This window comes from Mytilus californianus, unplaced genomic scaffold, assembly GCF_021869535.1.
Source record: "Mytilus californianus isolate M0D057914Y unplaced genomic scaffold, xbMytCali1.0.p SCAF_1, whole genome shotgun sequence".
NCBI classification, from domain to species: Eukaryota; Metazoa; Mollusca; class Bivalvia; order Mytilida; family Mytilidae; genus Mytilus; species Mytilus californianus.
In genome coordinates this window covers 35572967-35585151 of record NW_026262581.1, presented here as the reverse complement: position 1 = coordinate 35585151, position 12185 = coordinate 35572967, and the positions used below count along the sequence as shown (strand labels likewise).

The 12185-nt window shown below is 35.5% G+C and overlaps 1 long non-coding RNA gene across 1 annotated transcript; it reads right to left on the bottom strand.

Moving 5' to 3' along the window:
• Positions 1-4726: 4726 nt before the first annotated feature.
• On the bottom strand, positions 4727-7383 carry LOC127719912 (uncharacterized). The gene is made up of 2 exons (XR_007990539.1): positions 7071-7383; positions 4727-6206 (listed from the first exon to the last, which is right to left on the bottom strand). It is a non-coding gene; the product is annotated as an uncharacterized LOC127719912 (long non-coding RNA).
• Positions 7384-12185: the final 4802 nt, after the last annotated feature.

The following is a 12185-nucleotide window of genomic DNA, read 5'->3' as shown; positions in this document are numbered from 1 at the left end:
ATCTACAACTAAGTTAACTGACCGAAATTGTAAATTTATCCCTTATCGGAGTAATTGGCTTGAAAAGCTTTTTTTTTAAAATTAAACTTTCATTTTTTTTTTAAGAAACTATAATAGATGAAGTGAAACTTTAAGTGACAAAAATGTTCAACAAAATTAGATCTACGAATAAGTTAACATGACCAAACTGGTCAACTGATCCTTTATAGGAGTTATTGCCCTTGAAAGATTATTTACCAAAAGTTTAAATCTTTTGGAGAAACTATGTTGGACATGGATAAACATTAAATGGCAAAGATCTTTAGTAAAATAAGACCTACAAATAAGTTATCATGACCGAAATTGCCAATCGAGCTCTCAAAGGAGTTATTGTACTTATTTGACATATCCTTGCCATTTTATTTTTCAAATGTAGGAGCTAGATTAAAAGTTTAATTTTGGAAAATGATCTACATGATGACATGTATCCACATGTATGGAAATTAATCTAACCACTTGTTTTTGAGTTATTGCCCCTGAAATGTCTATTTTTATAATTTTTAACAGTATTGGCTGTTATCATGAAAACTATATGAGCTAGATTAAAAGTGTAAATAAAAAAAATAATAATCAGCATAACAAGACCTATTTACTATGATATTTTTAGCAACAAGTTTTAGAAGTATTCCCCCTTAAATGTTGATTTTAACTGTTTTTGAAGTTTTGGCTTTTGGTTTCTAAAACCTATAGGAGCTAGGCTAAATTATAAATTGCAAAAACGATCAGCAACAGAAAGAGTAACTAAATTATGTGCATATCAAAGTCCTCATTAGCAAACTGGCGAATTTTTTTCATCAGGTGAGCGATAAAGACAGAGTTGTTCCTCTTGTTTATATGTCAAATAAATAATTAACTTTTCTCTGTGAAAAAGCCCACATCCTTACTACAACGCATACAACACGTATTTAAGAAATGTTGTATACAAAAATGGGTTTGGGAATTAATCAATGATTTTTTGGGATATTTCAAAATAGTTTTAGGGATACAGGATGTTTGTAAAAAATATTTATTGGGATATTAGGGGTAAACATTATAGGGATATGGGATATTGGGACAAAAACTTAATGGGATATGGGATATTGTTATCCCCCCTAAACAAGCCTCAATATTACAGTATTTGTTCCTTACGGAATAAAGGGTATAGAAAAGTGTTCCTACAGGAACAGATATTATGACATTGTTTATAACAAAGTTTCCAGAGGAACTTCTGTTAGGCGGAACAAATATACGTTGACAGTAAGACACATCTATCAGCATCCCTCGGTCTTCCAGGTCAAGAAATAGGACGAAAAATCGTCAAAATTGACGTTTTTTGCACCCGATGACCAACTTTGGGGCTAGTTCCCGCCCACTCACCCGACCTGTGATCCACTATCTTAATCAATATGCATCATTCAGCAGCAGGGTAAAGCTCATTTGTATGTAATTTGCATATTTTTGCAAATAAACGAAAATTAGACATTTTCTGAAAACAATTCAGCATGGTAAGTGTTAAGGCCTTTGGTGGTAGAAATCAAGTTTTTCCAGTATAGCTCCAATTTCGATGTTTTTTCATCTTATTTGGGGTTAGATTGGGTTATCAAGGCCTCCAGATACACTGGTTTGCTCAAAAGCACTTTTAAATTTATTTTTATTTTTGTTGTTTATTAAACCCTTACCATGCGGTGCCCGTCATATGACGGGATAACCCAAACTACCGTTATTTGGCTCCAATGACTTTCCATACTTTTAGAGGTCAACTTTATGACATTAATTTCGAAGTTAATGCATGTTTCCTCAACCTGAGGCTATTTATTGTCATGTTTCTCATGTTTAACATGCATTTTCAGCTCAAATACGAATTTGGAAAATTGAAATCAAATAAAACTGGTGTTTCTGGAGGGGTGGGCTTCCCTTCGGTGTCAGACACACGCAGTTCAGAGGCCTAAAACTTTAATAAAATGCTCCGCTGGGCGCAGCTTGATACGACCGAAGAGGTCGAACCCTGAACAGCTGGGGCAAGTATGGACACAACATTCAAGCTTGATACACACTGAATTTGGATTGTGATTAAATATTTGACACAGCATAGGTTTCTGACACAGAGTGAATGTGGTCTAAGAACTTATGGTTTGAATAGGTAAATTAAAAACTTATATCATTTTTATTTGCTTTTATATATGTAGGACTCTAAAGTGCGATGGTCACGCTAAAGTGCGATGGTTGTTTGTTTGCTAAAGTACGGTGGTATATCAAGCTAAAGTGCGATGGACCAATAGGGTAAGGTTCGAGGGCTTTAAAAACGTTAAAGAACATAAGATGTAAAAATAGTCCTTTTGCAAAATCTAGTAATCTAAGGTGTACCTTATGTGATAGGCATTATAATCTACTGGTAGGCTGAAGTGATTGTTTCTAAATTTAGAAGACCGACCACGTAATAATTTCTAAAAAGGTAATTTAGGTGTCACAAAATACTATATTTCTACTGATTATTGTCGGAATATGTAACATTTATTTGTTAGCTTTAATCTAAATGAGAGAAAAAGGCGATGTTCGCCGAGTTTTCTCCTTTTTCGTAGCGACTACACATACATGTTATATTTTCCTATAATGTACAAACTAATATTTTAGCCGACAATTTATAATTTACGCATGCAAACATGTACCTTTATTTTACCGATGTTACTTTTTAAAGCGACAATATTTTAACGGGGACAGCAAAGTAAACTGCAACATAAACAATGATTTAAATGTATCCGTTCGCTTCCAATAAAAGCACGATACAGGATATTTATGCGAATACTATTTTGTATCTAAATAGTAAAATGGTCGACTGCAGGATACAAGTTCTTCTTCCAGCTACCGAAAAAAAAAACACATTTGCTTCAGACGTCAAAGCACGGTTAGGTTTGAATTAATTATTAATAAGTCATTGACATTTCGTTTAACAGTTGTTAATCAAATATTAGTAATTTATCTTCCGGCGTGTTCATTTTTAGTTTGTATAAACGACTGTTAACGTCATAATCAAACTACGTTTCTTACGTCTATACTTTCGCGGACCATCGGACTTTAGCGTATGGAGGCATCGCACTTTAGCGTATACCATCGTACTTTAGCGTGACCATCGTATTTTAGCGTCCCAATCGCACTTTAGAGTCCTACATATATAAATCAGAAATAACCAATTTAAAATGGAAAAAAAAAGGAAAAAAAGGAAAAAAAAATCCCTCCCCCCCAAATTTTTTAACCCCCTTATGATTCATCACCCCCAAACTCAATCCCAGCCTTCCCTTTGTGGTATGGTACCTTGCAGTACAATTTCAGAGAGATCCATACACTTGCACACAAGTTATGGACCTGAAACTAAAATAAAATGCTTCGCTGAGCGCAGCCTGATACGACCGCAGAGGTCAAACCCTGAACAGTTGGGGCAAATTTGAACACAATATTCAAGCTTGATACTGTCTGAATTTGGATTGTAATCAAATTTTTGACATTATATAGGTTTCTGACACAAAATAAATGTGGTCAAAGATCTTATAAATCCATTGCGCAATACTGTTCAACTGAAGATTTCTTCTTGAGAAACTTTTCAAAAATTCGATATTTTAAAAATTTTGAAAAAAAAAATATGAATCCCTTAAAAAAATACGGGAAAAAATCCCCCCCCCCCAACTTTTTGAAACCACCCTTGGAGCAATAACCCCAAAACTCAATCCTAGCCTTTCCTTTGTAGTATGGAACCTTGTAATACAATTTCAAAGAGATCCATATACTTGCACACAAGTTATTGTCTGGAAACTAGAAAAATGCTTGTTTTTGGCACCTAATTCCTACATGTTTGGGGCAATTAACCCCAAACTCAATCCCAGCCTTCCCTTTGTTATATGGAACCTTGTGGTACAATGTCAGAGAGATCCATACACTTACACACAAGTTATTGTCTGGAAACTAGAAAAATGCTTGTTTTTGGCCCCTTTTTGGCCCTTAATTCCTAAACTGTTGGCCCCATAACCCCTAAAATGAATCCCAACCTTCTACTTGTGGTATTAAACATTGTGGTACAATTTCAGAGCAATCGAAATACTTATACACAAGTTATTATCCTGAAACTAGAAAAATGCTTGTTTTGGGCCCCTTTTTGGGCCCCTAATTCCTAAACGGTTGGGACCATCATCCCCAAAATCAATCCCAACCTTCCTTTTGTGGTATTGAACCTTCTTAAAAAATTTCATAAAGATCCATTCACTTAAACTAAAGTTATTGTCCGGAAACCAATGTGTCTTCGGACGACGACGACAACATCATACCATTATACGATCCCCAAAAAATTTTTGCGGTCGTATAAAAATGCTTGTTTTTTGCCCCTTTTTGGCCCCTAATTCCTAAAATTTTGAGGCAATTACCCCCAAAATCAATCCCAGCATTCCCTTTGTCATATGGAACATTGTGGTACAATGTCAGAGAGATCCATACACTTACACACAAGTTATTGTCTGGAAACTAGAAAAATGCTTGTTTTTGGCCCCTTTTTGGCCCTTAATTCCTAAACTGTTGGCCCCATAACCCCTAAAATGAATCCCAACCTTCTACTTGTGGTATTAAACATTGTGGTACAATTTCAGAGCAATTGAAATACTTATACACAAGTTATTATCCTGAAACTAGAAAAATGCTTGTTTTGGGCCCCTTTTTGGGCCCCTAATTCCTAAACGGTTGGGACCATCATCCCCAAAATCAATCCCAACCTTCCTTTTGTGGTATTGAACCTTCTTAAACAATTTCATAAAGATCCATTCACTTAAACTAAAGTTATTGTTTGGAAACCAATGTGTCTTCAGACGACGACGACAACATCATACCATTATACGATCCCAAAAAAATTTTTGCGGTTGTATAAAAATGCTTGTTTTTTGCCCCTTTTTGGCCCCTAATTCCTAAAATTTTGAAGCAATTACCCCCAAAATCAATCCCAGCCTTCCCTTTGTGGTATGGTACCTTGCAATACAATTTCAGAGAGATCCATACACTTGAACACAAGTTATTGTCTGGAAACTAGAAAAATGCTAATTTTTGGCCCCTTATCCCTAAACGTTTTGGGCAATTACCCCCAAACTCAACTCCAGCTTTCCCTTTGTGATATGGAACCTAGTAGTACAATTTCAGAAAGATCCATACACTTACACACAAGTTATTGTCATGAAACTAGAAAATTGCTTGTTTTTTGCCCCTTTTTTGGCCCCTAATTCCTAAAATTTTGAGGCAATTACCCCCAAACTCAATCCCAGCCTTCCCTTTGTTATATGGAACCTTGTGGTACAATGTCAGAGAGATCCATACACTTACACACAAGTTATTGTCTGGAAACTAGAAAAATGCTTGTTTTTGGCCCCTTTTTGGCCCTTAATTCCTAAACTGTTGGCCCCATAACCCCTAAAATGAATCCCAACCTTCTACTTGTGGTATTAAACATTGTGGTACAATTTCAGAGCAATCGAAATACTTATACACAAGTTATTATCCTGAAACTAGAAAAATGCTTGTTTTGGGCCCCTTTTTGGGCCCCTAATTCCTAAACGGTTGGGACCATCATCCCCAAAATCAATCCCAACCTTCCTTTTGTGGTATTGAACCTTCTTAAAAAATTTCATAAAGATCCATTCACTTAAACTAAAGTTATTGTCCGGAAACCAATGTGTCTTCGGACGACGACGACAACATCATACCATTATACGATCCCCAAAAAATTTTTGCGGTCGTATAAAAATGCTTGTTTTTTGCCCCTTTTTGGCCCCTAATTCCTAAAATTTTGAGGCAATTACCCCCAAAATCAATCCCAGCATTCCCTTTGTCATATGGAACATTGTGGTACAATGTCAGAGAGATCCATACACTTACACACAAGTTATTGTCTGGAAACTAGAAAAATGCTTGTTTTTGGCCCCTTTTTGGCCCTTAATTCCTAAACTGTTGGCCCCATAACCCCTAAAATGAATCCCAACCTTCTACTTGTGGTATTAAACATTGTGGTACAATTTCAGAGCAATTGAAATACTTATACACAAGTTATTATCCTGAAACTAGAAAAATGCTTGTTTTGGGCCCCTTTTTGGGCCCCTAATTCCTAAACGGTTGGGACCATCATCCCCAAAATCAATCCCAACCTTCCTTTTGTGGTATTGAACCTTCTTAAACAATTTCATAAAGATCCATTCACTTAAACTAAAGTTATTGTTTGGAAACCAATGTGTCTTCAGACGACGACGACAACATCATACCATTATACGATCCCAAAAAAATTTTTGCGGTTGTATAAAAATGCTTGTTTTTTGCCCCTTTTTGGCCCCTAATTCCTAAAATTTTGAAGCAATTACCCCCAAAATCAATCCCAGCCTTCCCTTTGTGGTATGGTACCTTGCAATACAATTTCAGAGAGATCCATACACTTGAACACAAGTTATTGTCTGGAAACTAGAAAAATGCTAATTTTTGGCCCCTTATCCCTAAACGTTTTGGGCAATTACCCCCAAACTCAACTCCAGCTTTCCCTTTGTGATATGGAACCTAGTAGTACAATTTCAGAAAGATCCATACACTTACACACAAGTTATTGTCATGAAACTAGAAAATTGCTTGTTTTTTGCCCCTTTTTTGGCCCCTAATTCCTAAAATTTTGAGGCAATTACCCCCAAACTCAATCCCAGCCTTCCCTTTGTTATATGGAACCTTGTGGTACAATGTCAGAGAGATCCATACACTTACACACAAGTTATTGTCTGGAAACTAGAAAAATGCTTGTTTTTGGCCCCTTTTTGGCCCTTAATTCCTAAACTGTTGGCCCCATAACCCCTAAAATGAATCCCAACCTTCTACTTGTGGTATTAAACATTGTGGTACAATTTCAGAGCAATCGAAATACTTATACACAAGTTATTATCCTGAAACTAGAAAAATGCTTGTTTTGGGCCCCTTTTTGGGCCCCTAATTCCTAAACGGTTGGGACCATCATCCCCAAAATCAATCCCAACCTTCCTTTTGCGGTATTGAACCTTCTTAAAAAATTTCATAAAGATCCATTCACTTAAACTAAAGTTATTGTCCGGAAACCAATGTGTCTTCGGACGACGACGACAACATCATACCATTATACGATCCCAAAAAAAATTTTGCGGTCGTATAAAAATGCTTGTTTTTTGCCCCTTTTCGGCCCCCAATTCCTCAAATTTTGAAGCAATTACCCCCAAAATCAATCCCAGCCTTCCCTTTGTGGTATGGTACCTTGCAGTACAATTTCAGAGAGATCCATACACTTGAACACAAGTTATTGTCTGGAAACTAGAAAAATGCTAGTTTTTGGCCCCTTATTCCCTAAACGTTTTGGGCAATTACCCCCAAACTCAACTCCAGCTTTCCCTTTATGATATGGAACCTTGTAGTACAATTTCAGAAAGATCCATACACTTACACACAAGTTATTGTCATGAAACTAGAAAATTGCTTGTTTTTTGCCCCTTTTTTGGCCCCTTATTCCTAAAATTTTGAGGCAATTACCCCCAAAATCAATCCCAGCATTCCCTTTGTCATATGGAACATTGTGGTACAATGTCAGAGAGATCCATACACTTACACACAAGTTATTGTCTGGAAACTAGAAAAATTCGTAAGGGTTCCGCGGAACCCAGTGTCTCGCCTACTTATGCTGTTAATCGCAGGCTCAACAAAAATGAGGAAAAAAATAAATAAAAATATTCCTCTCTATACTATCTTTTGATTGTAAGTAGCTTCTGTCCAAGTTTGGTAAAAATCCAGGATAGTTTATGATTCTAATAAATGCTTTAAAAACTTAAACTGCAGACTGTATGTAATGTTAACTGGAAGAAAAACAAAGTCCATTTATAAGTAAAAAACGGAAAAAGTGGAACAAAATTTTAACAAATTTTCCTTCTAGATACTAGCTTTTAATCATAAACAAGCTTCAGTCCAAGTTTGGTACAAATCCAGGATAGTTTAAGAAAGTTGTTAAAATTTAAAAAAACTTTAACCACAGAGTGAATGTAATGTAAACTGGCAGAAAAACTAAGTCCATTTATAAGTTAAATAAGGAAAAAATGGATTTTTTTTACAAATTTTACTTCTGGATACTATCTTATGATCATAAACAAGCTTCTGTCCAAGTTTGGTACAAATCCAGGATAGTTTAAGAAATTTGTTAAAATTTTAAAAACTTTAACCACAGAGTGAATGTAATGTTTCCTGGCAGAAAAACTAAGTCCATTTAAAAGTAAAAAAGGAAAAAATGGATTTTTTTTTTTACAAAATTTACTTCTGGATACTATCTTATGATCATAAACAAGCTTCTGTCCAAGTTTGGTAGAAATCCAGGATAGTTTAAGAAAGTTATTAAAATTTCAAAAACTTTAACCACAGAGTGAATATTTGTGGACGCCGACGGAATGTAGGATCGCTATGTCTCGCTTTTTCGACAAAAGTCGAAGGCTCCACAAAAATGCTTGTTTTTGGCCCCTTTTTGGCCCTTAATTCCTAAACTGTTGGCCCCATAACCCCTAAAATGAATCCCAACCTTCTACTTGTATTATTAAACATTATGGTACAATTTCAGAGCAATCGAAATACTTATACACAAGTTATTATCCTGAAACTAGAAAAATGCTTGTTTTGGGCCCCTTTTTGGGCCCCTAATTCCTAAACGGTTGGGACCATCATCCCCAAAATCAATCCCAACCTTCCTTTTGTGGTATTGAACCTTCTTAAAAAATTTCATGAAGATCCATTCACTTAAACTAAAGTTATTGTCCGGAAACCAATGTGTCTTCGGACGACGTCGACAACATCATACCATTATACGATCCCAAAAAAATGTTTGCGGTCGTATAAAAATGCTTGTTTTTTGCCCCTTTTTGGCCCCTAATTCCTAAAATTTTGAAGCAATTACCCCCAAAATCAATCCCAGCCTTCCCTTTGTGGTATGGTACCTTGCAGTACAATTTCAGAGAGATCCATACACTTGAACACAAGTTATTGTCTGGAAACTAGAAAAATGCTAATTTTTGGCCCCTTATTCCTAAACGTTTTGGGCAATTACCCCCAAACTCAACTCCAGCTTTCCCTTTGTGATATGGAACCTTATAGTACAATTTCAGAAAGATCCATACACTTACACACAAGTTATTGTCATGAAACTAGAAAATTGCTTGTTTTTTGCCCCTTTTTTGGCCCCTAATTCCTAAAATTTTGAGGCAATTACCCCCAAAATCAATCCCAGCATTCCCTTTGTGATATGGAACATTGTGGTACAATGTCAGAGAGATCCATACACTAACACACAAGTTATGTCTGGAAGTTACAAAAATGCTTATTTTTGGCCCCTTAACTGTTGGTACCATTTGTGGGGTGTGGTATTGAACCTTATGGTAAAATTTCATAGAGATACATTCACTTAAACTAAAGTTAGAGTGCGAAAACCAATGTGTCTTCAGACGCCGGACGAAGACGACGCCAACGTCATACCAATATACGACACCAAAATTTTTTTGAGGTCGTATAAAAATTAGTGTAAACCTGCGGGAATATATAACTGATCGTGTTTATTATTGAAATCCACTTGGTGAACGACTACTTCCGGTTGCAAAAATCGGGAAAAATCGAGAAATTCCAAATTTTTGGTTGAAATGACCTTCTGTAGACTGCTGTACCAATAACGGTTTGTCTCCGACCTAGGCTTTGTTGTGATTAATGTGTTCACTGGGGTCCACTCTACATGCAGACTACAGGAAGATACATCCATCAGCATCCCTCGGTCTTCCTGGTCAAGAAATAGAACGAAAAATCGTCAAAATTGACGTTTTTTGCACCCAATGACCAACTTTGGGGCTAATTCCCACCCACTCACCCCACCCCGTGATCCCCAATCTTACATTTAAAGGAATCAATATGCATCAGCAGCAGGGTAAAGCTCATTTGTATGTAATTTGCATATTTTTGCAAATAAACGAAAATTAAGACATTTTCTGAAAACAATTCAGCATGGTAAGTGTTAATAGGATAATTTAATTATTGGAATTACTATGGCAATACCTTAACATGTAAACAACCATGACTGAAGGTGCAGAACCAAATAACCTCTGTGGAAATGAAAAGTGCCATTACTGGTTCAACTGCAAATCAAATCCCATGGACTTATCATAAGTTGTTCTCATGAAACTGACCTAAACATCAACTTTAACATATAAACTATGCAAAAGTTTCAAAGTCAATGACCCATGATGAGGGATGGGGCAATATAGTATCCTTGGAAATGAGACGTACAAATGCCTATACAACTGCATACCGAATATAATTCACTTACTATTGGTGGTTCATCTTAAGCTGAACTAATCACAAAATTTATCATGTAAAGCAAGCAAAGTAAAGTTTCATACTCAATAGACAATGACTGAAGGGCTGGGCCTAACAATCTCCATGGAAATAAGATCTGTGAATTCTTATAAAACTGCATACCAAATGTCATTGAACTACCATTAGTGGTTCATCTTCAAGTCTGATCTAATCACATATTTTAACAATAAAATTAACAAAAATAGACTTAAACTAGTGCAAGAAAGGAATGTCTTGATTATAACTCTATAACTTAACATAGATTTGGAACCAAATTCGAACATTTGGTCACATATTATGAGTATAAGATCATGTTGTCCAATGCCAAGGTCTAACTTTCAAACTATTAACTGAAATAAAGTGCAGGGGAGGGTTTTCTGAATAATAACCCAAAATATAAGTACTTTACATGGCATTGCAAAGAAACAGTTACATATGGTCACATATAACGAGAGAAAATCAATATTGATTTTAATATCATAGCTTCAAAGTTCAAGGTCATTGAAACTAAAAATAGACTGAAATATTGAAGAAAAGAGGTTTCCAGATAACCCAAGAACTTTACAATGTGAATTGGAACCAAACAATACAAAGTGTAAAGCTTTAAATCAGTCCGAGTCTAGAGAAGTTTGATTAAATTTAACAGACTGAAAGATTGACCTTCTATACTAAATTGCCTAATTGACAAAAAAAAAAAAACAACCAAGAACATTATTTGGATATTTGTCCCATTGACAATCAAACCATGTCCCCATACTTATATATCATTTATCAATATAAAACCTAAGACAAGACTACACACACTGAAATGTCTTTCTTGCCTGCTTAACTTATCATGATTTAATTTATGTTGAAAGTATGTAATATGGAGGTTTTACTATAATTTTCTAATAGAAATTAGCATTATCAATGATCATTGTAAATGAAGTCAAGGTCAGATGAACCCTGCCAGACAGACATGTACACCTTACAATCATTCCATACACCAAATATAGTTGAACGTTTGCTTATAGTATTTGATAAACAGACAAAACCATGAAAACTCAACATTGACCAATGAACCATAAAAATGAGGTCAAGGTCAGATGAATCCTGCCAGACAGACATACATGTATGCAATCATTCTATACACCAAATATAGTTGACCTATATTTGGTGTATAAAAATAGTTGACCTTTTGCTTATAGTATCTGAGATAGGGACTTTTACCACATAATCTTAACCTTGATCACTGATCCATGAGATGAAGTCGAGGTCAGATGAACCCTGTCTGACAGACATGTAGACCTTACAAGGAACCCATATACCAAATAAAGTTACCCTATTACTCATAATAAGTGAGAAACTTGCGTGACAAAAAAACAATTTTTTATCCAGAAATTTATCAGCAGTTGCTGAACCATGAAAATCAGGTCAAGGACATACGCCAGACTGAAACTTCTTAAAATAAGGCATCTGTATATAAAGTATGAAGAATCCATGTCTTCTACCTTCTGAAATATAAATCTTTAAACAAATAGGTTACGCTGTCGCCACAGGAAGATTGTAATTCCTATGTCTCGCATTTTGCAAATTAAGTCGCAGGCAAGACAGAAACTGCTGAAAAGATTTCTTATATTGACAGCCCTATAAACATATGATGGGGTTAAACTACATATGTTTTTGGAATATCAACCCGAACCCTTTTAATATCTTAATCAGTTGAATAAGTTACATAGACTGAAGAATGTACATTTGTACAATTACAACAGTTTAGCAAAAAACATAAC